At 40.1% G+C, this 27,640-nt stretch overlaps 1 protein-coding gene, 1 long non-coding RNA gene and 1 pseudogene across 4 annotated transcripts in view; 1 reads left to right on the forward strand and 2 right to left on the reverse strand.

Moving 5' to 3' along the window:
• The window catches only part of REV3L (REV3 like, DNA directed polymerase zeta catalytic subunit), a 194,940-nt gene extending 192,718 nt beyond the window's left edge, over positions 1–2,222 (reverse strand). For all 3 annotated transcript variants that reach the window (XM_030809566.1, XM_030809568.1, XM_030809572.1), the window contains exon 1: positions 148–2,222. The gene's annotated coding sequence lies outside the window, so the exon portion shown is untranslated. The remainder of the gene's footprint in view (positions 1–147) is intronic.
• The window catches only part of LOC115834447, a 97,462-nt gene that overhangs the window by 453 nt on the left and 69,369 nt on the right, over positions 1–27,640 (forward strand). The window lies entirely within an intron of this gene.
• On the reverse strand, positions 11,259–13,419 carry LOC101177939 (annotated as a pseudogene).

Genomic DNA, 27,640 nt, shown 5'->3' on the forward strand with positions numbered 1-27,640 from the left:
CAGCCGGCCCTTCTCAGGTAACGCCACGGCTCCGCGCGTGGCCCGGGGGCGGTGTGAAGGGTGGGGGCGCGCGGGCGCGGGCCTCGGCCTATAAAAGGGCCGCCCTGGCGTTTCCTCTTCCCGAACGTGCCGCGCGAGCTGCCGTACTTCCTCCTCTCTGCTGCTGCAGTGTCTGCGCCGGGCCATTTAATGAGATTTATTCACGCACGGCTCTTCTCAGCTTTGCGAGGGGTTGGCAGATCCAGTGCACAGGGATTTCCCACTACCATGTTTTTCTCCCGCCCCCTTCCTTCCCTCTCGCCCTAATACATCTTTCGTTGGTTTCCTCGGCCCCGCAGGCTGCGTCCCGGGCACGCGCAAGTACATGTAAGGACTTGTCAGCTGCCGGTGACCTCCCTCCTCCCTCGTCGCTCCTCCCCCAGCGGAATGTAGGATTAACAGTCTTTCCGAGAAAATTTTGGCCAAAGAAAAAGGCCCGTGAAAGTCACCGCGTTAGACGTGGCCTCCTCGTGTTTTTCACTAACACGATATGGAAGGTTTTACTACCCGAAGGCATAAAAGCACCACCGTGGGGAAGGGCCGTTTTGAATAAACAACTTTATTCAAAAATCGAGAGGGGGTGAAGCGATGCAGTTAAGGAATTTTTGTTTTAAAGAGTAGTAACATGCAGCTGGCTTGGCTATTAAATTGGAAACGGGGTTCTTTCTGACTTGGCCACTGATATTGGGCCTGACCTTGGACAAATAATTTTGTTTCTTTGGGCTCAGTTTCTACATATGTAAAACGGGAAGGTTTCTCTTAAAAACTAATCCTGAAGGGTTTCTTCTCAACAAAAAGATGTAAGCTGTAGGAGGCAGAAAACGTGGGTTCAAGTTCGAAATATGCCCCCGAATTAGGACCCTTGACACATTTCTAACCCATCCAAGTAGAGATCGTTCTTTTCCATTTATGTGTTATACAGGTGCATTTTAATGGTTACCAGGTTGCCACGTATTTGAAGTGGTGTGAGAGCTACTCGTTTGAACCGTTGTGGATTTTCAAATAGGAAAATCAAAAGGCTCAAAGAGACAGCTCACTGGTAAGAAGCTGTCTATAAATTCCCTAACATATAAATGCTATAATAAGAACTTACGCTCCGAGGGATTTGAGACTGATTACTACAGTAAAATTAGCTTGTAGTTTTTAACCTCAGAGCATGATTATAAACATAGGTGGCAAGATTTCTACTAATATGCTGGAAATTAGCTAATATTTTTAAGAGGCAAAATCTCTTGATTTGAAATTTTGGAAGGCTATAGAAGTGATTTTAGAATATGACTACCATGCTAAAATGTATTTTTGATAAAATAAGTATTTTGTACACGCCGAATGTCAGATACACGGTATCAGTGATTCTCAGTGTTCCATGACACCTAGAATTCTTTAAATATTGATATTTTGGCTCTTACTGAATTATGTTTTGGGGGATGGGGCCTGGGAATCTGTATTGTTAGCAACACCACTTGCCACCCCGTGATTCTTAAGCAAAATAAAATTGAGAATCGTTGTACTATATTATAATCAGTGTATCCATAACTTTTAAATTATAATATTCCTAACTAGAAAATGGTAAAAGCATCAAATTAACAGATTTGCTAATTTCTAGAAGAGGGTTTCTTTCCCCTTACCTCTTGAATCAACATTATTTACTTTAAGAAAAGGCAGTTGTAACCACAAGTCAAATCCTTCTAGAACTCCAAGAATGTTCACTCTTGAAGAAAAACATTTGCAGCATGAAATTAGGAATGTTGTGTTCATTGCATGTAATTTAGTTTTAAGTTGATGCTCAAATTGAAAACCTGACAATAGCCCCCTAATTAACCACTATCAAATGTGTTTTATATATATATTCTTCCTGAAGTAAGAAAGAGTTCTGGAATTTTGAGTCAGAGAATGTGAATTTTAAACCATCATTTAGCTAACTGATCACTTATTTTTTGGAATTTATTTCCTCATCTGTGAAATGGATAGTAATTCCTGTTTTAACTTCTCAGGGATGTTATAAGGCTCAAATGAGATAATGTATGTGAAAATATAGTAAAATGTTCATATCCGGAAGTCTGATTCATTGAGAAACAGTAAAATCACTTGGAATTGCCTTATCTACATACAGTATGAGAAATGCAAAAATTGAACTCCATACTTAATATCCTTAATGCTTTTTTTTTGTTTGTTTTTTGAGACAGAGTCTCACTCTGTCACCCCGGCTGGAGTCCAGTGGCGCAATCTTGGCTTGCTGCAGCCTCCACCTCCCGGGTTCAAGTAATTCTCCTGCCTCAGCCTCCTGAGGAGCTGGGACTACAGGCATGTGCCACCACGCCTGGATAATTTTTGTATTATTAGTAGAGATGGGGTTTCACCATGTTGGCCAGGCTGGTCTCGAACTCCTGACCTCGCGATCCGCCCACTTTGGCCTCCCAAAGTGCTGGGATTACAGGTGTGAGCCACCACACCTGACTGTGCTTTTTTTTTTTTAAGTGGCTATTTCTTGCCAGGAGATTTGAGATATGGTGAGAAACAAAACAGACATGGTCCCTTCCTTTATGAAGTTTATAGTCTAGCATTCTAAAAATGTATTTTAATCATATCAATTAACATTTAATCATCTCTTCTAGTTCACTGGCGTGTACTTACCACGTCTGCCTTTAGTAAAAGCCTACCAAGTCTCCTTTACCAATACTGTTCAACATCTGTTGACATATGCCTGTTAGCAGTTTATAATCTAGAACAGACAGTAGTAGCTACCATACTTTTGTGGCAGATACTATAAGATGGCTTATTCTGTATTCATCCAACCCCCTTCTTCCTTACTTTTCTGTACTTTAAAAGCTGGAAAACAAACTACAGTTCTCAGACTCCTTTGCAGCTAGATTGCTGGTGTGAGATCAATGGTGTGATCAGTAAATGTTTAACAATGGCTGGAGAAGAGGGAAGGCCCTAATTTGTAGCATTGGCCAATTCTGTTTGCTTTCTTTTTGAGGAACAGGGTCTCACGATGTTGCCCAGGCTGGTCTTGAACTGCTAGGCTCCTCCCACCTCAACCTCCCAACAAGTTGGGACTACGTGGTACAAATATGTCCCCTACCAGAGTGACTTCAGTAAATGTGGAGTTAGTTGGAAAGGATGCTGACAATCAGAAGCTGGCTTCAGTATATGACCTAGTTTCCAGCAATCAGATGTACGTACCCATTCAGGACATGGATGTGAGAGCAAGCAACGTGATGCTTCAGCTACACTCAGGGAGATAAGTATCTTCTGACAAATACCATGAAGGAGGTATCTGGTTCCTCTGGGTAGGTAGGGAGGAGTTGTGGCATCTGTTCTAGAGTCATAGGTGCTGTCTTGCAGGCAGTGCTGGGATGGGTTTCCACTAGAATAGCTTTGTGATGTGGGATGGGTGTTCTTTGTGGTTTGGTTTTTCTTGGATGATGTTTCTAGCTTTGTTTATCCAAGTCTGGTTCTCTGGCCCTCTGAGAGATCTGTGAACTAAATAGTATCTTTTAATCCCTTTTTGCTTCAACCAGCCCAGTCACAGCCAGCTACATAATTTGTGGAGCCCAGAGCAAAATGAAAACTTAAGGCCTCTTGTTCCAACACAGGGGAAAATGTGCTATTATCTGTATTAAAATATAAAGCTTTTTCTTTGTTCTGTCGTCGCTCTCTCCACTTGTCATAGTGTTTTTAAATTTGCTTTTTAATGTCATTCTACGAGAAGAAAAATTAAATTTTTTAATTCTTAGGATGAATTTTACCATTCATCTTTATATTATGTAATGCCATTTTGAAATGAAAATATAAGAGCATTTCAATTTTATGTGGAATTACCAAAATTATACAATTCATAGCTTGTAAATGCATATGTATTTTGTGCTATCAGAGCAGTGTAAACTCTGCACAAAACTAAACTATTTTTATTTTCCTCTTGATATGCACACATTCTACCAACATTCTCCATCTTCTGCTTACTGATGAGTAAGGAAGGATGAAAGGAAAGGGAGTGCTGAGTTGCCCTACTTTCCCTTTCATTCTTTGTCATCATTTTTTTGTGTAAATGGTTGGCTAATAGTGGTAAGTAACACATGAGTAAGGAAGGATGTGATGTAATCACTTGTGTTTCTTAAAGATGCTGTTGCCTTCTTTCTGCACCTGAAGCAAATTCTGATTTGAATGAAAAGTATAGCCTCTTGGAACTGTCTGTGCCTCCACTAACTCAGTCATAGATGTTACATGCTTGTTTTGTATTAACTTTGTTACTCTCTTGAGTTCCTGCACCTCATAGGTCCACCAGAATCCTTTGTCATGAGGCATCATGGAGACTGTATGCAAATAGAACGGCAAGGAAGAAAGGATACATACCTCTGCTTGCATATTATGCTCTGCTATACCACTGGACTTGACAAAACAAATAGTCAAACATAAAAGTATTACAATTTTCAAGACAGTGACTGCAGAGCATTAAACCAAGCACTGGGCCTTATGTGACTATACTTGTCGCATGTTCATGAAGCTGATGGCTCTGAGCTCTTAGGTTTCTCAAGTGGGGCTTCTGGCTTTTTTGGCGAAACAGTTTTTCATTGTGCAGGACATTTAACATCCCTGGCCCCCGTGCACTACATGCCACTGTAACAATAAAAAATTCCCCATGTATTTCTAAATGTCCCCAAAGAGGAGTTGCCGCTCTCCACTGAACTCGTAGAGTGGCCTCCACTGTGTACAGCTATGAACCATGAGCACTACAGAGTTGAGTTAAAAAAGATTTCAAATTCTCATATCCTGGAAAGCAGAATTAAGATGACTTTTTTTGTATTGTCAGACAAATAATACCACCTACATTGATGATGAAACAAATATTTGAGATAACAATTTAAAGGTGGTTAGTGGGTTCTATCTGTCACGTATAAATGGTAGTTGACTCCAGATAGATGGCAATTTCTGATAGTTTAAAAAAAAAAGAAAAGAGCAGAGCACCACAGAAAAGCAAAGAGAACCATCTTACCTTCATTATCTTCATCAGGTAGCCCCCAGGAAAAACTAAGAAAGTTGTCATAATAAGATATGCTACTCTTATTACATTGGATTTGGAATTTAGTTTCATTATATCTATTTTTTTTAAGGTATAGTTCTTCATTTAAGAATATTAACATTGTCAGGGCCAGGCACAGTGGCTCAACTCTGTAATCACAGCACTTTGGGAGGCCAGTGCGGGAGGATTGCCTGAGCCCAGGAGTTCGAGACCAGGCTGGGCAACATGGCGAAAATCCATCTCTACAAGAAATACAAAAATTAGCCGGGTGCGATGGTGCATGCCTGTAGTCCCAGCTGCTTGGGGGCTGAGGTGGAAGGATAGCTTGAGCTTCGGGAGGTCAAGGCTGCAGTGAGCCCAGAGCCTCATGAGCATAGGATTCTGGTGGACCTATGAGGTGCAAGAGCTCAAAAGAGTAATAAAGTTAATATAAGACAAACATGTTACATCTATGACTGAGTTAGTGGAGTCATAGAGTTGCCACTGTACTGCAACCTGGGCAACAGAGCGAGACCCTGTCTCAAAAAAAAAAAAAAAAAAGTTCTAGCTCTATAGAGCTGATTCTGCCTCTGCTAACTGTGAACTTCAGTTTCTATGAACCTCAGTTTTCTCTTCAATAAAACAGGGGTAAAAGTATACTTACCTTAGGTTCTAAATCATTTCATCAAAAGTGAACTCATTAAAAAAGTGTACCAAGAATACATTCATTGGCCAGGCACGATGGTTCACACCTGTAATCCCAGCACTTTGGGAGGCAGAGGTGGGAGGATTGCTTGAGCCCAGGAGTTTGAGACCAGCCTAGGCAACATGCTGAAACCCTGTGGGACCGCGAGGCTGCTTGGTTGAGAGGTGGGAGGATCACTTGAGCCCAAGAGGTCGAGGTTGCTGCACCACTGCACTCCAGCCTGGGTGGTAGAGCAAGATCGTGTCTCAAAAAAAAAAAAAAAAAGAATACATTTATTAAATATATTCAGGATGAATATTCTCTAAAACAAATATTTGGTAAATATAGTAAACTGATTCGTTGGCAAATTACCTTTTAGCAAATTGGACTGCTTTCCATTCCTATTAGGGATATTATAATGATTAAATGAAGTATTGCCAAAAATACTTAGCACAATCTGAATACACTTTAGCTGTAATCCCCCCCGCCCCCGCCAACATTCATACTTGAAGTCCTGCCTATTCTTTCTCCTGAACATTCCCCATTTTTGTCCACATAATCATTGTCCTTTTGTAGCCTTTCACTAGCTTTAGGTATACTATTGCAGTAGTCACTTGATTGGTCTCTTGGCTTATTCCCCACTAATTTCATTTTCTACTGTACTGCAAGGGTGATCTGTGTACCACATAAATTTTAAGTTATCGTCTTCGTCAGATTATCATCTATTGCCATAAAAACAGTGTTTATGTCATACCAACTTCATGATTTGGCCTAGATAGATACTTGGCTTCATACCTTTTCACCTTTTCCATTTATCTTCTAGCACCACTGAGGTATTATAGCTTCGTAAACATGCCATTCTTTTTGAAAAACTATCAAATCTCTGTGCATTTGCCTTTCTAACTGGCATAGTACATTCTCCCTTCTTGTCTCTTGGCAAAATTCTTATTTATCTTTCAAGTTTTAGCTCAAATGCCACTTCCTTGTAAAGGTTTCCCTGATTTCCTCAAACAGATTTAGGTGTTATTTCTAGCCTTCCACTTCTCTTTGTATGTGCTTCTATTATAATGCTTATATTATTGTGGTTGTTTGTTAGTCTGTCATTCTAACAGACTGTTACCTTCTTGAAGGAGCAGACCATGTCTTTTCATCTTTTATATACTAGATCCAAGTATAATGCCTAGAATATAAGTTACCAACATTTATTGAATTAAAATTTAAAAATCTGTTTACAACTCTCTCTACTGCCTGCCCAACACCCGTCCGTTACATATCAGTAAGCTAAGGCCCAAAGAAATAAAGCTGTTTAGTGAGAACTCATGCCTCCAAACTCTAGATTTGTTACTTTTACTCCTATACTTAGAGAATCTTCTGAGGAGCAGCTATATAAGTAGTCATTTCTATGGTAAGAAAGACTGTCTTGTCACTGTTTTTTCATTCATCTTTAAGGAGAGGGTAGAAGGGCATAGTGATTTGACAAGAGTGGCAGTATTTTCTTTCTTATTCAATCATTTAGATACTTTGTTTTCTAGTAAATTTGGTAGAGTTCAAGCTAAATTTTTTTTTTTTTTTTTTTAGAAATTATTTTAATAGAGATAAGGTCTCACTATATTGCCCAAGCTGGTCTCGAACTTCTGGGCTCAAGCGATCTTCCTGCCTCAGCCTCCCAAAGTGCTGAGATAACAGGTATGAGCCACCATGCCCTGAGAAATTATTCTTTTTGAGACGGTCTCCCTCTGTCACCCAGGCTGGGGTGCAGTGACCCAGTCTCAACTCACTGCAGTCTTGACTTCCCAGGCTCAAGCAATCCTCCCACCTCAGCCTCCTGAGTAGCTGGGACTATAGGCATGCACCTCTACACTCAGCTAATTTTCGTATTTTTTTGGAAACAGAGTTTCACTATATTGCCCAGGCTGGTCTCGAACTCCTGAGCTCAAGTGATCCACCTGCCTTGGCTTCCCAAAGTGCTGGGATTACAGGTGTGAGCCATGGCGCCCAGCCTCAAGCTAAATTATTCTTTGTGTCATCCCTTTTCTTTCCTTCACTTTCAGATAACTCAGTTTTCTTAACTACTGTAGGGTCAAATGTCTGAATCATTTAGTCCAGTGTTCCTCAACCAGGGTGATTTTTGCCTCCCTAGGGGACATTTGGCAAAATATCTGGAGGCATTTTTGATTATCACATCTTACAATGCATAGGGCAGCCCCTACAACACAAAGAATTATCCGGTCCAAAGTGTCAATAGTGCAGGTGTTGAAAAACCCTGGCCTAGTTTAAAGTAAATTTTTACCCAGCCCTTCTTGCAGTCTCTTGCCTTTATGAAATCATGGTGGAAAAGAAACTCATTCCCTTTCGCAGGCATTTGGAAGGCCTAAGTAAGTATGGCAAACTTTGAAGGCAATTACATCAACTATACAAAGTCCGAAAAGGCTTTATGCAGGTTTCTGCAATTTCTCCATAGAACCTTCCTGGGTACAAGGTAGGCACATAAATATTTATTGCCTAAATGAATAATAATACAATAATTCTTGGCCAAAAGACATATTTTCTTTCTTTCTTTTTAAACCAAAGTCAGATTTATCGTGTGGTGAGAGGTGAATTTCTTGAACAGAGATCTCTCTATTCATTTTAAGCAATTAATTTACTCAGTTACTCAGAGAAGAAAAACTTTTCTGAAACAACTCTTCCACTTCCATAAATTAGCAGTAATAATCTTAAGGAAGGAATCGATAGCCTATAAATTAAAGATGATGTTTGAGGAACAAAAAATAAAAGAAACTTTCAGAATAGAGTAATATTAGAACTGATGCCTGAGCTTTCCAGGACCCTCATTTAAATTACATATCCAGAATTGATATTGGAGCATTTCCAATGGATTATGTTATAGATAGGCAGGAGGAGACCAAACACACATAGAGTAAGGATAGATAAAATTCCAAATTTAAATAATTAAGATGCAAAATCTCAGAAGCAAGGTATCTATTTGGATCAACATATCTCAGGGTAGTTTCCCCTGGCCCCAAAGTTTATTGCATTTTAATATTCACAGTGTAAATCACATTCCAGAAAAACTCCCACTAAAAAGCTTTTTACTGAGACTGGGCAGGGTGGCTCATGCCTGTAATCCCAGTACTTTGGAAGACCAAGGTGAGATTATTGCTTGAGCCCAGAAGTTTGAGACCAGCTTGGGCAACATAGTGAGACCTTGTCTCTACAAAAAATTAGCCAGGCGTGGTGATGTATGCCTGTAGTCCCGCCTACTCAGGAGGCTGAGGCAGGAGGATTGCTGGAGCCTGGGAAGTTGAAGCTGCAGTGAGCTGTGATCACCACTGCACTCCAGCCTGGGCCACAGAGCAAGACCCTGTCTCAAAAAGCAAACACACACAGAAAACTTTGTTATTGACACTGGATTCTCCTAGATTTTGCTCTATTTTACATCCTCATTCCAGAGGCCAGAAAAGACTACTTATTCTCAGATGTGTAAATATGGATAAGTCCTTCTAGTTCTTCATTTTCTCAATAAAATGTATTTTTCCAATTTTAAAAGTTTTAAATGCATAGCATGGAAAATATGGAAGACAATAAAGAAAAATAGAGAACATTCAGTCTCACCCAGTGGAATTCATGATTAACATTCTAGTCCATTCTGTTTTAGAAAATTTTTCTGTAAATATATTACATAGAGAAAATAATGTCCTAGTTTTTTCACCTTGCATTATAACAAGCATTTTCCATGTAAATTAAAACTCTTCATATACGTTGTTTTAATGGCTGCAAAATATGCTGTGTTGTGGACATATGATAATTTACCTAACCATTTTCCCACTGTTGGCCAACAACAGAATGGTTCAAATTTTACATTATCGTGTATATCACACTGAGCATTTTTAGGCTGAAAATTTTGCTCCATTTTGGATCCTATCCTGAATTTTTCAAGGAACTTACTTTCTAATTCACTATTTGATATCACCAGTTCTTGGTACATGCCATGTTCTTTCTAGACAAAAGAGAGAATTGCATGTGATACTCATTCTGCCTGGTTTGCTCTTCCTTTCCCTGTCTCTTTTTGCCCAGTTAACCCACTCTTTTCTTTCTTAAAGATTTCAGTAAGTAGGAGTAGAGACCTTCCTGTGTTAGTACTTACTCAAAATATTATAAAATTTGAATAGGAAGAAGATTTTTTAATAGAGGTTTTTTTGTTGTTTGTTTGCTTTTTTTACTTGAAGTTCCGGGATACATGTGCAGAATGTGCAGGTTTGTTACTTAGGTATACATGTGCCGTGGTGGTTTGCTGCACTTATCAACCCATCATCTAGGTATTAAGCCCCGCATGCATTAGGTATTTGTCCTAATGCTCTCCCTCCCCTTGTCCCCCACCGCCCAACAGGCCCTGGTGTGTGTTGTTCCCCTCCCTGTGTCCATGTGTTTTCATTGTTAATAGAGGTTTCAAAGATTATAATTACATCAGCTTAACTGTTATCTCTTCACTCAGTCACCTATTTATTTTATTTTATTTTTTTATTTTTTTATTTTTTATTTATTTATTTATTTTTGAGACAGAGTCTCACTCTGTCACCCAGGCTAGAGTGCAGTTGCACGATCTTGGCTCACTACAACCTCTGCCTCCTGAGTTCAAGCGATTCTCCTGCCTCAGCCTCCCAGATAGCTGGGATTATAGGTGCCCACCACCACACCCAGCTAATTTTTGTGTTTTTAGTAGAGACGGGGTTTTGCCATGTTTGGCCAGTGTGGTCTCAAATTCCTGACCTCAGGTGATCTGCCCGCCTCGGCCTCCCAAAGTGCTGGGATTACAGGCATGAGCCGCCGTGTCTGGCCCAGTCGCCTATATTAAACATGCATTTTATTGCTCAATTCTAAGCTTTTTGTATTATGTTAACTTTTTATTAACTCATTGATATTTATAAAATCCTATGTTAAACGATGTGGTTGAATTTTTTTTTTTTTTTTTTTTGAAGAGTGAGACATGGTCCTGGACTCCAGCATTATGTAATTGACCAATAAGCTGTAAGTTTCTTGACATTAGGTATCATATTCTACATTTCCTTTTTTCTTTTAAGACAGGGTCTTGCTCTGTTGCCCAGGCTGGAGTGCAGTGGTGCAATCACACTTCACCGCAGGCTTGACCTCCTGCGCCTAAGCGGTCCTCTCACCTCAGCCTCCTAAGTAACTGGGGCCACAGACATGTGCTACTGCTCCTGGCAAACTTTTTTTTTTTCTTTTTTTTTTTTTTTTGAGACTGATTCTTGCTCTGTCACCCATGCGGAGTGCAGTAGTGCAATCTCGGCTCACTGCAAGCTCCGCCTCCTGGGTTCACGCCATTCTCCTGCCTCAGCCTCCTGAGTAGCTGGGACTATGGGCTCCCGCCACCAATTTTTTTATTTTTGTAGAGATGGAGTCTCCCAGTGTTGCCCAGGCTGGTCTTAAACTCCTAGGCTCAAGGGATCCTCCCAGCTGGGCCTCCCAAAGTGCTGGGATGATAGGCATGAACCACCATTCCCAGCCCGTTTCCTTTTTCCCTTTGCACAGTACCAGATATGGTTGGTACTGCAGAAATAATTTCCCCCTGCCCTCTACATTGATCATTTGATGACCAGATAGTGTCCGTCTAGCCACTTATTTATGACTTGTACAAAACATTCCGCTTTCTGAGGTAGACAGTGATATTCTAAAGCCATCAGTAAGAGTAATTTTCAGTTTGTTGAAAGTGAACATTCTTTGTGTAAAGGTCAACCTGTCAGGAAATAGCATGCTACTCTGTTCTTTTAAGATTATTTTTAAAAACCTTTGTATATGTGTGTTTTTACACTTAAAAAAAAAAAAAAGTAGTGAGAAACTATACCTAGTGGTCTCACCAGATGTTTTCAAATCAGAACTGAGGCAATCTAGTTGTAATTTATTTTCACAAATTAATGAGAACAAGAGCTGATATTTTTCTTGCTTGAATTAGCTGGTAATTTTATTCTCCATTCCTCTTTAGCAGGGAAAATCTAGCCTTAGGATGAAAATGTGAACCAGAGGTTCTTGCCAAGTCTGCAAAGCAGTATAAAGATTAGTTTTATGAATGAAGGAAAACACTACTCATTTTTCTTAAGCGGCTGCTTACTTCTGCATTTGTATAAAATGTTTTTAGACTGAAAGCTCATAGAGAAAGGGGAAGGATCCTCATTCTAGAATATCTGCTCCCCTGTACTTAGCATATTCATAGTCTTTCAAGACTTAATTTATTAAAGATGTTGAAGACTGGCACTTGGCTTACAGTCTTCCTCCTTCACCTGAATTCCTGCCCTCATCCTAAGTAAATTCATCACCCAAGTAGACAGCCCATCTAATACTGTTGGGAAGGGAAGGTTATACCGTGTTATGTGTTAATTTCTACCTTATGCCAAAGTATGGTATTATAATTCTTTGCATACCCAAAATTAACAATAGGCGGAATCATTTGATTATCATTCCCTTAGATGTAGCTTTTATCCTTTCCTGTTTTACTTTACAGTTTTGGGTCTAGTTCATCTGATAAGGTACATTTCTAATATTTTTTAAATTAATATTTATTCAATCAAAAAGAGCATGTCTTAGACATCATGGGATGAAATGATAACTGAAGGAAAATAACTCTTAAAAATAGTTACCCTATTTAAAGAGGCTTTTGTAAATCAAAGTAGTCTCTAGTTGTAATTCAGGGCCAGAGGTCTTAGGCCCAGGTCCCTTGAGTTTTTTCATTCTTGAGTTTCCCAGCTTCCCCCTTCTGCTCTCAAAGATTTTCTAAAAACATGCCCCCTTTTTCCCCTGTAGTAGCAGGGAAAACAGCACTATTTGGGTGAGGAATAGTAATGGGGCTAATTGGTATGTATAGGTCATTTATTGAATGATAGTAGAGCATTCTGGTGTTTAAACTCTGCAGCCCAATTTCCCTACTTACCTGCTCCATAACGGGCAAATTACTTTCTGTGCCTCATTTTTCCTGTCTGTAATAAACAGATAATAATAGTGGTACCTACCTCTTAGTGTTGTTGTGAAGATTGAATTACATATATTAAATGAGTTAACACCTTAGACTGCTAAGCACTCAATAACTGTAAACTATTCACAATTTAGCTTCTCTATTTCCTAAAATATACTTATTCATCAAGAAGAATGATGTAATAGTGAAAGGTAGGAGTTTTTAAAATTTCATTGATTGGATGTAAAAAGTAGATTCTTAGAGTTTCAAATAACCCAAGAAATTATTTATACCATTGGTTCTTAACCAGTAATATGCATCAGAATCATTTATGAGATGTTGTAAAGATACATTTATCTAGGCCCTTTCTTCTCATATCTACCAAGTCAGAATGCCCACAGGCAATTCCAATGCAGTCTTCCTGTCAAGACCATTGAAATAATCCAAGTCTTTAGATTTTATAATGAAGAAATTGAGACTCAGAGAAAGTAAATCACTTGCCTGAGACCCCATAGAGTAAGTGAGATCCAGGTTACCTACCTCCTTGGTAAGCGATCTTCCTATTCTTCTGTGTTGCCACCAAATATATTAACTTTTAAAGAACCTAATACGAGAACTTATCCTTCTGTCAGTTATATCAGGAAGAATAATATAGGCTTTAAAACTTACTTTATTCAGCATTTAAATCAAAATAACAAAATTCCGGCCAGGTATGGTGGCTTACATCTGTAATCTCAGCACTTTGGGAGGCTGAGGTGGGAGAAACCCTTGAAGCCAGGAGTTTGAGACCAGCCTGGACAACATAGTGAGACTCTATCTCCATAAATAATAAAAAAACTAGCCAGGTGTGGTGGTGTGCACCTGTGGTCCCAGCCACTAGGGAGGCTGAGGTGGAAGGATTGCTTGAGCCCAGGAGATCAAGGCTGCAGTGAGCCATGATCACACCACTGCACTCCCAGCCTGGGAAACAGAGTGAGATCGTGTCAAAAAAAAAAAATTTTTTTTTAATTTTTACAATTTATTCAGAGGACTATTGCACCTGTACAGTAGAACTTAAAGTGAATTTTGCTGTCCTTTTCATGAGGACATGAGTCTTTGCCACAATGCTTACTACTAATGAGTACAAGAAAACGCTGTGTGGGACAGAGTTGCTGGATCCAACCTCACAGATTGACAGGCAAACAAATGTTTTATAGGGCAAGGTAGCTGTAGGAATTAAACTTTTTAGGACTTTCGATAACAGAATATGTACTTCTCATAATTAGGGTTTTTTAAACATTTTTAAGGATTTTTAAACTTTTATAAAATAATCTCAGAATTTTCTAGTCTGTGAACAGTTCATGTAGAAAAATCAGTGGTTATGTGCACTGTTATTGCAGCTTCACTGAAAGATTAAAAATCTAAAAAATACAGTAAAAATAAGTTCTGAGTTTTTGTATTGATGTTGGGTGCTGTGATATTATCTCTTTTAAAATATGTTTTTCTTTTTCCATAATATAAAGGAATCAAAAAATACATTACAACTTGTATGTGAACTTGTGCAAATGTGTGAAACAAATTAAGGTGACAGGGCAGAAGCAAGAAAATGAAGCTCAAATGAAATCCACCTCTCAAAGCAGGTTCTATTTAATTTCTCTACATTTGCTATTATAAATTTTTTATTTTCATGTATGTGTTTCTTTGCTAGAGATGATCATTGGGTGCCAACCTAACTTCCAATTTTTAGGTGATTATTTTACTAACAAACCACTCACCTTGATGAATGCACTGCACGGCCCCTCCTCCAAAGTCCACCATTCCAGATCCTCATCAATATGTTATGACTACTGTTGCCTTTACTGTGTCTCTGCCTGATTCCATACCCTTTGCTCTACATTTTATCTCAGGTTCTGTCTTTTGGACCTTTTCACTTGATGCTTGTTCCTGGCATTTGAATCCCCATTCAACCTGATGATCTTTGATTTAGACTCACCATCCAGTTCCAGGCTGCTAGGATTTATTACCCTCTGATTTCAGCAGCTCAGAAATCCCTGGCACAGTCACAGGCTGGCTACCTCAAGGGGACCAGTCCCAAACACTAGTGCTATATTATAAACATCCATTTATTCATCTTTTTAACAGATTTTACTTATTGCACGCTACGTGTAAGGCACTACAGAAGTTTCTGGGGATATAGAAGATTAGCGGCAGAAAGCTCTTAAGTCTCTTAAAATCTGGTAGGACAAATAATACAACTACATAATGATAATTTAAGACAGTATGTGTTCAACTACTAGAAGTTATATATATGAACAGGACAGTAATTAACAAAAGCTCCAAGTAGATCCTTAAGTAATTAAGGAGCATAGGGTATGAGGATACGTTACCAATAACCTAGAGTGGTAGGTCACTGACAGGTGGCATCTTAACTAGATTTTGATGGTAAGATAGGGGAGACATCGTGGAAGACAGATATTACAAAAACTGGAACCAACAAGAACAGAAAAAATGTTATGTTAAACCTTATTTATCCGGACTGTTTGACAGTGTAATGAGGAGTAGAAGAAAGCTTAGAAAAATTGGTTAGAACCAAATTCTGGAAGGCTTTGAATGGTGAAGAGTTTAGAGTTGGCAAGCATGTATTGGACAGGACAGTCAGAAGGTTTTGAGCAGGAAATGAAATGATAATTGGCTTGATTTAGCAATGGTATATAGAAAGGATTTGGTGGTGAGGCGATACGCAGGCAGAGACTGTAAACTAGTAATTTAAAGTAGGGGAGGGTCTGGAGATGACTTTCTTCATGTCATTAAATCTTGTTATTTGTGAGGTGCTGAGCTAGATGCTGGGGATAGAGTGAGAACTAGGTCCTTGCCATGAGGGAGTTTTCAGTCTAGTGAGAGACATTGATATCTTAAAGGCTCCTTGAGGGGTCTCTATCCAAAATTTGGTACTCTACTTCTGACTCTTGCCTGATTACTAGGTGATTAGATCCTCAGTTTACAATGGGCTGTGTTTCTTACCCTCTCAAACTGCTTTTCCATTTTTTGTGCCAGCTAAGGCAAAAATATTGCAACCACTTGTATATGGAGAAAAGCAATTTATTACTTAAAACAAGATAAGACATGAATACTGCACCAGATAAGGCAAAGAAGAAAATGGCATGTGTCTTAAAGAGATAACTGAAGATGATGTGGAGAATGAATTGGAGGTTATGTTAGGGGCAAGAAAACTAGTTAAGAGGCTGTCGTAGTAATCTACCTGCTTAATTAAGAGGGCCTGCACTAAGACAATGTAAAAGAAAAGAAGAGGAGTCCTTGGTGGCTACTTCCACCATAATCCTTTCTGTCTCTCCCTTGGTACAACTAAGGGATAGATAGGTGACTCGCATTTGGAATTGACCTTTGAACTGAGGGATTCAAAAACAAGAAACAGTTTACTTCAGACTTAGGGGTAATGCTCCTACTGTCAAGTAGTCTAGTTTCTGGTTCTCTTTTTATTTGGAACATGGTTCTGCAGTCTTTAGTGAGCTTCCTGATAAATCTTTCTTTCACATTAGTTAGACCATTAGTTACTAGTGGTTACAGTATTAAAAACAACACAAAACGAAACAAAAACTACCCTAATTGACATTGTATGTGATATTTGAAGCACCTATGGATAACCAGGAGAAAACTGTTAGAGAGTTGGAAATATGGAACACCAAAATCAGCATCACCTGGGAACTTACTAAAAATGAAAATTAACAGGTCCTATCCCAGACTTACTGAATAGGAAACTGGGAGTCAGGCCCCAGCAATCTGAATATTAAGAAGCCATCCAAGCGATTCTGATGCACACTGCAGTTTGAGGACCAACTGAACTAGAGCTTGAAATAGAGATTAGGAGTAGAAATAAAGATGTGTAAGTCAGATATATAACAGTCACTCTTGAGAGAATGAATAAACTCCCCAGAAGAGTGGAAGAGAGAAGATGAGCCCTTGAAGTAAATGGAGCAATCAAAGAAATAAAAACTAGTGGAGTACAATAAAAGCGGGAGAAATTTAACAGTGGTATGAAATGACCTATAGTGTCAGGTGCTGTACAGAGGCCAGCATGGATGAGGATCATGCCAAAGCTATAAGACTGACCATTAGAATTTTGGTGTCAATTAAAAGAGAAGTGGTACAGATAAGAATAAATGGCAAAAGAATATAAGCAAAAACTGATACTTTTTGCAGCAGTTTGGGAATACAACAAAGGGAATTAGAATAGTATGGTCAGGATGAGGTTTTTCAGGGTAGATGCATCATTTAGGTTTTGCTGTGTAACAAACACTCTAAAGTGGCTTAAGACAATAATTATTATTATAGCTCACATGTCTGTGGGTTGGCTCCACCCAGCTGGGCTTGCTCATACATCAGCAGACGTACTGGGAGCTTTGCTCTAGGCTGGACACTTACCTATCATCCTCCTTCTGCGACTGTCCAGCTCACTTAGGCATATCTTTCTCATGAAGATGGAAGAAGTGTTGAAGAGGGCAAACAGAGGCCGGGCGCGGTGGCTCACACCTATAATCCCAGCACTTTGGGAGGCCAAGGCAGGTGGATCACCTGAGGTCAGGAGTTCGAGACCAGCCTGGCCAACATGGTAAAACCCCGTCTCTACTAAAAATACAAAACTTAGCCGGGTGTGGTGGCACGTGCCTGTAGTTCCAGCTACTCGGGAGGCTGAGGCAGGAGAATCACCTGAACCTGTTTGCACCACTGCACTCCAGCCTGGGCGACAGAGTGAGACTCTCTCAAAAAAAAAAGGGGGGGTGCAGACACAAACACATGGACTCCAAACTGACACTGGCACTTCTCCCTCATTCTAGTGACCAAAGCAATATATGTGGCCAAGCGCGTATTCAAGGAGCAGAGAAACAGAACTCTTCTCTTTAGAGAACTTGCAAAGTGACATGGCAAAGGGCATGGATTCATAGAGGGATGAAGAATTGGGACCCTTAATACCACAGTAGGAGGCCAGGAGTGGTGGCTCTTGCTTATAATCCCAGCACTTTGAGAAGCCAAGGTGAGAGGGTCCTTTGAGCCCAGGAGTTTGAGACCAGTCTGGGCAACATAGGGAGACCCTGTCTCTCCAAAAAAAATTTAAAATTAGCCAGGTGTGATGGCACGTGCTTGTAGTCCCAGCTACTAGGAAGGCTGAGGCGGGAGGATTGTTTGAGCCAAGGAATTTGAGGCTTCAGTGAGCCATGACTGCACCATTGCCCTCCAGCATGGGAGGCAGCAAAGCAAGACCCTGTCTCAAAACAAAACACAGTAGAGATGACTCGAACATGCTTGAAAGTACAAAGAAGGAATATGTAGAATGAGGAAGAAAGAGAAGTAAGGAGAAAGACAAATAAAAGTTCAGAGAATTAACCTTTGAAAACAGAAAAGATACTTCTGGGAATGGAAAGAAGGGAATTTGATTGGATTAAATTTAACAAATTAAAATCCAAGATGCCCAGTTAAAATTGAATTTTAGGTGAACAATTTTTTTTTAGTATTTAAGTATGTCTCATGCAATATTTGGCTCAGTACATTTGGTATTTTTTGTTATCTTAAATACTATTTACGTGTTTCTATATTTGGGACATACTTTAAACTAAAATTTTTCTTGATTATTGTAAATTAAAATTTAACTAGGCATCCTGTATTTTATTTGGCAACCCTACTTTGGATGAATTTTAAATAAATCCATGGTAACGTAATCTATAAAGGGATAGATGGGTATATTCAGGGATTTAGTCCTAGAAAAATTTCGGAACTGCTGCTATAGATGCTGTGTAGTGTCAGTGAAAGAATTGCTGAGCAGTAGTGAACTCACTTAAAAAGAAGCAGCATGACTTTTCTTGATTGAATCCCTGCTAAGAAGAGTGATGGCAGAGATTGCTGGTACAAGGGACCACTTTGGTTTGGCTCTAGCTGGTGAGGACTGAGCAGGAGATTTGGGCATAATTGAAATGACTAGAGTCCAGGCTGTAAAGGAAAGCAAGTGAAACCAGAAGATGAATTAGAAGGGACTGAGAGTTTGGCAGTCACAATGAGTCAAAGAGGTGGAAGTTCACGGGGAAGAAACTCAGAATTTACAGTCTTGGAGGAATGGTTCTGTGTTATAACAGGGTTAAAAATCCAATTTCACATTTACTTTCACTAAATTAAAAGTAAGAGCTCTGGAGACAAGATACTTGGTTTTGAATTCTGGTTGTGTGATCTTGGCCAAGTAATTTAACTTCCGTGTGTCTTCGCTCTTTATTTGAAAAATAGTAATAATGATGGTTCTTGGGGCCAGGCGCGGTGGCTCATGTCTGTAATCCCAGCACTTTGGGAGGCTGAGGCAGGTGGATCACTTGAGGTCAAGAGTTTGAGACTAGCCTGGCCAACATGGTGAAACCCTGTCTCCACTAAAAATACAAAAATTAGCCAGGCATGGTGGCATGCGCCTGTAATCCCAGGTAGCTGGGAGGCTGAGGCAGGAGAATCGCTTGAACCTGGGAGGCAGAGGTTGCAGTGAGCCGAGATCAGCCATTGCACTCGAGCCTGGGCGACAGAGTGAGACTCTGTCTCAAAAAAAAAAAAAAAAAAAAAAAATTGGTTCTTACCTCATAAGGTTATTGTGAGGATTAAATGAAATAAACCATGTGAAATAACAAGAACACTATGTCTGGTTAAGTGTAACTATAATCACTATATATGAGTGCCCTAGAGAATATTATTTTAAAGAAAAAATGGCAAGTATACATTGTATATTTTCCTCCTTGGTAAGCTAACAAATGCTGTTTGGTAAAAACAAACACAATTATCTACCTGTTGAAGTTGAAGCTCACACAACTTTTACTATTTAAGGTTGTTTTCTTTAACTGTTATTACAGGAAAATAATTATGCTCAAGTCGTATCTGTCTCATTTCCCTGTAGGTGACCATGCTTTGGGATTTTCATAGTTTGAGTGATTCCTATGGGCTCTATCACCCAGAGAGTTAAAGAAGACAAGATTCCACCCCCAGGGGGTTGTGGTTCTGGGAATGTGAGCAGCTTGTTTTCATGAGATCTGCACCTTGATCTGGCCTGCTATTAGGGTCTGTGGTGGTGGTGGCTGTCTGGTTTTAGTTGTTTCTTTTATCTTACACAGATTTTTGTAAGTTATTTGCATATAAAGGTTTTTGAAAAGTGAATGTTTTATGGGGCTATCTTGCTTATACAAAGAAAAATTGAAACTATTTTAAAATAATCACTCGTGTTACACTTGTCTCTTCTAAAATAAATGAAAGTATTAATGTTGTTGTCTGGAAGGAAAATGAAGACCAGGAAAATAGCCATGCTCTTAATGTTTTAAAATAGGTAATATTATTCTCTGTTTGAATGAAGCCTTCTAAGGAATTACCACAGTCTCATACACAATCGACTTAAATGCATTCTTTATCTTTAAAAGGAAGCAGAATAGGATCATTGAGTAAATCACATGTGTTCACAGTCTTGTCTGGTGTAATCATATACTACACAAACACATTATTCTGTAGTCAGGAGGGGAAGGGGACATTTGAAGCAGGACTTGCCCTTGAGGAGGCCTTTTTCTGCTTAAAGAGTAGTGCAGTGAAAGACCACACAGTAGAAGATAACAAAATATCTTCCATGCCACCCCCACTTTTTCATTTTCTCATTCTCCTTTGTTCTCTAAGGACATCTGTTGTAATGATTATTCTGTAAAACTCATAGGTACCTAGCAGAAGCCGTATCATATTTCATTTATTATTTTGTCTACTTAATTATTGTTTTCTTTTATATCATGCAATCGTGGGTTTTAAAAATATTCTGTTTATAAAAGATATGGAAGTATGTTATAGAAAATTTATTAGTTAACTGTAGATATCTAAAGAGTAAAAGTTTCAACTCTGAATTTAATAAAATTATATCTTAGGAAGCCCAGTAGACTTTTATTAAGCTACATCTTAAAAAGATAAATATACTAAAAAGAGATACTTAAAAAGATGAATTTTCCTTTCTATATTAATTACAATGGATTTTTAGATACTTTAATATGGAAATATATAAAAGTAGTGTTTAGACATTTGAAAAATTAATGGGAATATGTATTTTGCTGTGTGGTTCTGAAAGTACTAATTGGTAACTGAATTGAATCAAAATATCAGAGTTGAGATTAAAATAAAGAGCTAAAATTAAATAATCTCTTCAGAGACTTAACAGAGAGCTTTCATTTGTGCCAAATTTAGTAAGATTTGCCTCAATTCAGTTTTACTTGTGGTGTATATTGATTTTTTAAAATGTCACGTGTATGGTGGCTTATGCCTGTAATCCCAGCACTTTGGGAGGCCAAGGCGGGTGGATCACGAGGTCAGGAGATCGAGACCATCCTGGCTAACATGGTGAAACCCTGTCTCTACTAAAAACACAGAAAAGGCCTGGCGCAGTGGCTCATGCCTGTAATCCCAGCACTTTGGGAGGCTGAGGTGGGTGGATCACCTGAGGTCAGGAGTTTGAGACCAGCCTGGCCAACATGGCGAAACTCCATCTCTACTAAAAATACAAAAATTAACCAGGCGTGGTGGCAAGCACCTATAATCCCAGCTACTTGGGAGGCTGAGGTGGGAGAATCGCTTGAACCTGGAAGGTGGTGGTTGCAGTGAGCCAAGATCGTGCCACTGCACTCCAGCCTGAGTGACAGAGCGAGACTCCATCTCAAAAAAAAAAAAAAAAAAATTATCTGGATGTGGTGGCGGGCGCCTGTAGTCCCAACTACTTGGGAGGCTGAAGCAGGAGAATGGCGTGAACCCGGGCAGCAGAGCTTGCAGTGAGCCGAGATTGCACCACTGCACTCCAGCCTGGGTGACAGAGCGAGACTCCGTCTCAAAAAAAAATACAAAAACTACAAAAAAATTAGCTGGGCATGGTGGCAGGCCCCTGTAGTCCCAGCTACTGGGGAGGCTGGGGCAGGAGAATGGTGTGAACATGGCAGGCGGAGTTTGCAGTGAGCCAAGATCACGCCACTGCACCCCAGCCTGGGCAACAGAGCGAGACTCCGTCTCAAAAAAAAAAAAAAGTCACATGTAAGCATTTGAAAGGCATTCTTAATTATGAACAATAGTTATGTGAGATTTTGGAAGATCCAATATAGATGCGTTATTTCAAATGTTTTCAACATTTTGATAGTTGGTTTGCTGTCTATATTGTGGATGCAATTCAAAATTCAAGATTTTTCTTTTTATTATATTTCTATTTATTATTTTTATTAAATAATTAGGTTCTTTACATTGCCACCCAATTTCAGCCTAAGTTGATCTTTTGGGGATTCATGGAATTTATGTTTGAAGGGTTTTTAAAAATTTTTTTAATGAAAAATTTTAAACATATACAAAAATAAAGCAAATAACATGAACCTCCAAGTTTTGTTTGAGTTTTTAGTAATATGTTAGTACAGATACTGTGACTGTTGATGCAACAGACGTTCAGGAATTCAAAAAATGCTTGTTGCTTAATGTGCACTTGAAATAATTTGTCAAAGACTAGGATTGCAACCCTTGCTTTTTTTTGCTTTCCATTTGCTTGGTAGATCTTCCTCCATCCCTTTATTTTGAGCCCGTGTGTGTTTCTGCATGTGAGATGGGTCTCCTGAATATAGCACACTGATGGGTCTTGACTCTTTATCCAATTTGCCAGTCTGTGTCTTTTAATTGGGGTATTTAGCCCATTTACATTTAAGGTTAATATTGTTATGTTTGAATTCGATCCTGTCATTATGACGTTAGCTGGTTATTTTGCCCATTAATTGATGCAGTTTCTTCATAGCATTGATGATCTTTCTAATTTAGCATGTTTTTGCAGTGGCTGGTACTGGTGTTCCTTTCTATGTTTAGTGCTTCCTTCAGGAGCTCTTGTAAGGCAAGCCTGGTGGTGACAAAATCTCTCAGCATTTGCTTGTCTGTGAAGGATTTTATTTCTCCTTCACTTATGAAGCTTAGTTTGGCTGGATATGAAACTCTGGGTTGAAAATTCTTTTCTTTAAGAATGTGAATATTGGCCCCCACTCTCTTCTGGCTTGTAGGATTTCTGCTGAGAGATCCACTGTTAGTCTGATGGGCTTCCCTTTGTGGGTAATCCGACCTTTCTCTCTGGCTGCCCTTAACATTTTTTCCTTCATTTCAGCCTTGGTGAATCTGACGATTATGTGTCTTGGGGTTGCCCTTCTCAAGGAGTATCTTTGTGGTGTTCTCTGTATTTCCTGAATTTGATTGTTGGCCTGCCTTGCTAGGTTGGGGAAGTTCTCCTGGATAATATCCTGAAGAGTGTTTTCCAACTTGCTTCTATTCTCCCCGTCACTGTCAGGTACACCAATCAGATGTAGATTTGGTCTTTTCACGTAGTCCCATATTTGTTCGTTTCATTTTACTCTTCTTTCTCTAAACTTGTCTTCTTGCTTTATTTCAAATTAATTTGATCTTCAATCACTGATACCCTTTCTTCCACTTGATTGAATCGGCTATTGAAGCTTGTGCATGTGTCAGGAAGTTCTCATGCCATGCTTTTCAGCTCCATCAGGTCATTTAAGGTCTTCTCTACACTGATTATTCTAGTTAGCCATTCGTTTAACCTTTTTACAAGGTTTTTAGCTTCCTTGCGATGGGTTAGACCATGCTCCTTTAGCTCGGAGAAGTTTGTTAATACCGACCTTCTGAAGCCTATTTCTGTCAACTCATCAAAGTCGTTCTCCATCCAGCTTTGTTCCATTGCTGGCGAGGAGCTGTGATCCTTTGGAGGAGAAGAGGCACTCTGGTTTTTAGAATTTTCAGCTTTTCTGCTCTGGTTTCTCCCCATCTTTGTGGTTTTATCTACCTTTGGTCTTTGATGTTCATAACCTACAGATGGGGTTTTGGTGTAGATGTCCTTTTTGTTGATGTTGATGCTATTCCTTTCTGTTTGTTAGTTTTCCTTCTAACAGTTAGATCTCTCCACTGCAGGACTGTTGGAGTTTGCTGGAGGTCCACTGCAGACCCTGTTTGCCTGGGTATCACCAGCGGAGGCTGCAGAACAGCAAATATTGCAGAACACCAAATATTGCTGCCTGATCCTTCCTCTGGAAGCTTCATCCCAGAGGGGCACCCACCTATATGAGGTGTCTGTTGGCCCCTACTGCAGGTGTCTCCCAGTTAGGCTTCATGGGGGTCAGGGACCCACTTGCGGAGGCAGCCTGTCCGTTCTCAGAGTTCAAACGCCACTGAACCACTGCTCTTTTCAGAGCTGTCAGACAGGGACGTTTAAGTCTGCAGAAGTTTCTGCTGCCTTTTATTCAGCTATGCCCTGCCCACAAAGGTGAAGTCTATAGAGGCAGTAGGCCATGCTGAGCTGCACTGGGCTCTGCCCAGTTGGAGCTTCCCAGCCACTTTGTTTACCTACTCAAGCCTCAGTAATGGTGGACGCTCCTCCCCCAGCCAGGCTGCAGCCTCGCAGGTTGATCTAAGACTGCTGCACTAGCAGTGAGCAAGGCTCTGTGGGCATGGGACCTGCTGAGCCAGGCACAGGAGAAAATCTCCTGGTCTGCTGGTTGCTAAGACCGTGGGAAAAGTGCAGTATTAGGGCGGGAGTGTCCCGTTTTTCCAGGTACAGTCTGTCACTGCTTCCCTTGGCTAGGAAAGGGAAATCCCCCAACCCCTTGTGCTTCCCGGGTGAGGTGATGCCCCGCCCTGCTTTGGCTTGCCCTCTGTGGGCCACACCCACTGTCCAAGCAGTCCCAATGAGATGAACCAGGTACCTCAGTTGGAAATGCAGAAATCACCTGTCTTCTGCGTCAATCATGCTGGGAGCTGCAGATCGACTCTGTTCCTATTTGGCCATCTTGGAACGGAAACCCCACTTGAAAGAATTTGTGTACATGAAAATTTTTAAAAATCCCTCCATTTCCCAATCTATGATAGAATATATTTCAAAAATTTGGTGGTAAGCCACTTTTTGGACCTACAAATGTGTTTTTCCTAGAAACAATCTTAAAATGGCCATTAGGTTTTCAGGCCAGCTCTCCGTAACTTATCTAATTCATAGTTTAGGGAAGCTTACCCATCATTTTTAACATTGTTTCAATGAGAAAATGCCTCTTTTAAAAATTTTTTTTTCTGACCGGGCACGGTGGCTAATGCCTGTAATTCCAGCACTTTGGGAGGCCAAGGTGGGCAGATCACCTGAGGTTGGGGGTTCGAGACCAGCCTGACCAACAGGCAGAAACCCCATCTCTACTAAAAATACAAAATTAGCCAGGCGTGGTGGCGCATGTCTGTAATCCCAGCTACTTGGGAGGCTGAGGCAGGAGAATCGCTTGAGCCTGGGAGGCGGAGGTTGCTGTGAGCCGAGATCATGCCACTGCACTCTAGCCTGGGCAACAAGAGTGAAACTACGTCTCAAAAAAAAAAATTTTTTTCTTTTTCTTTTTTTTTTTTTTTAATTAGACTCTCATTCTGTCACCCAGGCTGGAGTGCAGTGGCACAGTCATAACTCACTACAGCCTCTAATTCCTAGGCTCAAGTGATCCTCTTGCCTCAGCCTCCTAAGTAGCTAGGGCTATGGGTGCACACCGCAATGCCTGGCTAATTTTTTTAAATTTTTTTCTTTAATTCTTTTTATAGAGGAGGGGTCTTGCTTTGTTGCCCAGGTTGGTTTCAAACTCCTGGCCTCAAGTTTGCTTTTAGCCTCCCAAAGTGCTGGGATTATAGGTGTGAGCCACCACACTCGGCCAGAAAAATGCCTCTTTTGCAACTAGAATTCTAGGGAATACCACCACTCATCTTCCTCTCTATTGAAAATGGGTAGTCAAGTTATCTTGTCATAGGGATTTTGTCTGTGATGGGTCCTTAGCTCTCTCAGCAAAAGTAGCAGGAACTCAGAGTAAACAGTCAGGGGACAGAGTATACTTCATGTATACTCTTCCGAAATTATTCCTCTGCCAGGGGGAGTTGAGGAGTCAAGCTCTCCTGTAATAGGTATCTTGTCTGTGAGGGCTCCTTAGCTCTCAGCAAATGTAACGGGAATGCTGAGTGTTGGGGGACAAGAGTCAACTCTCCCATACCATTCTGAAATTATTTGCCACTTTCTCTGCTGACAGAGTTTGTTTGTGCTGTTTTTTTTTAAGCTTATTTTTTTAAAAGAACAGAAAGGAAACCTCCCTTTATAAAAGAAATACTCTGTGATATACCTAAAGCTTATGTTTCATAGACTTTTTAAAAAGAGGGCTGATTGTCTTAAGTTTCTGATATGGGGAAAAATCATTTTCACTGGCTAAGACATGTCTAAGGCAACAAGAAAAGATTCCTGACTGTTAAAACATAAAATTGGAATATAAGCATAGGTACTAAACTGCCAACCAGCTAAAATCAGGTTGTTGGAATAATGCTTATAGTGAAACTATAAGTAGTATAACCTTTTAGAGTATGTGGGAATGACAGATGGGAGCAGAGAGGAGTGCCACTGCTTCTGTCTCACCAACCTACATTCTCTTCCAACTTACCTTACATTTGTACTCTTCCAAAATCCTTTTCTAAGCAAGATTATGGAGCCACAAAATGGTGCTAATGAATTTCTCCTCATTTTGTATATGTATATGTAAAATAAAAAAGGTAATAGAGGAAGTGCTTTATTGACAAAATGGGCAAGATTCAGAAAGAATGGAGTGGCTGAAAACAAGGCCTGCTCAGAGGAACCCTAAATATTACAATGTTCTGTGACCCTGAGCAGGTTACTTAACCTCCCAGGATAATCTGTAGAATGAGTGATTGAAATAAATCAGCCGTGTTCCTTCTAGCTCAAAAACGAAAGTTCCACGCTGTGAATAGTTGTCCTAGATCCTGCAAGTCTTCAAGTGCTAATGTGGTGTGGCTCTTAACCTGTCAGCTAATACAGGCTCCAATCTTACATGTCCTCCAGAGAATGCATGTTGTCGTGGGTGACTTAACAGCAGGCCCCCAAAGCTAGTTAGTCTCATTTTTCAAAGACAGTAATGTCAGTACCCTTATATGGGAGAATTAGGCATACTTTGTGATGAGGCAACTAGAGTTCCCACAGAATGGTGTACTGCAGCTTCCCCACCTGGGATCCATGTCCCCATTAGATAAAGAAGGGCCTACTGTGTGTCAGGTACCACACTAACTACTTTACATATGTTTCTGTATTCATTTAGTATTCATTTATTCATTATTCTTCACAATAACCCTGAAAGGTAGGGGGATTGTCTTCATTTTACAGATGAGGAAATTTCCCAAGAACTAACTAGTTGGTGATGGAGCTAGTGAATGGTAAAACTGATTTGAAACCTCCTATGAAGGGAATGAAACCAGGGATCCCTTCATTAAGCCTGCCCATCAAACTAGCTAAGGGAAGGAAACCAAAAAGCCTTTTACTGCAGTTAGCTTTATACTCACCAACAACTACAAGCAACTGTGGCTCCTCTGCCTGTGGGACCTGGCCCCTGCAGCCAGCTCATGTGCCCAAGACTCCCCCTACCCCTAAATCCAGGGTAAGCGTGTTCCCCCTAGCCCTTCTGAAGTCTCAGGTGAATACCCCAGAACTTTCACAAGCCTTCCCATCTAGGAAACCTAGCCACCTCTAACCTAGAGGATGTAACTCTTAAGTTTGATATTAAGACCCTGCTCTAGTAGAATCCTTCAAAATAGGAAGCCCTTCTGTGCTATTGGTGGTGCTGAGAGGTGCCAGATAACATGCTACCCTGCCAACTAGTGTAACTCAGGGAAGAACCTACCTGAAGATGATAAGAGAAATGAAAATAAAGTCTTGAAGAACTACAATTGTTAGGTGATCCTGCAGTGGAGTCCCTGGCCCACAGGAGTTTTTTTCTACATCAGTAGCTTCAAAGATAGCTGTTAATACTTCTAGATCTCCGAATTCCTGACAGGAGATGAAAGAGCATCCAAGTTTAGGATTATCAGGCTCAGAAACTGC

This window comes from Nomascus leucogenys, chromosome 3 (assembly GCF_006542625.1).
Source record: "Nomascus leucogenys isolate Asia chromosome 3, Asia_NLE_v1, whole genome shotgun sequence".
In the NCBI taxonomy this organism is placed as follows: Eukaryota; Metazoa; Chordata; class Mammalia; order Primates; family Hylobatidae; genus Nomascus; species Nomascus leucogenys.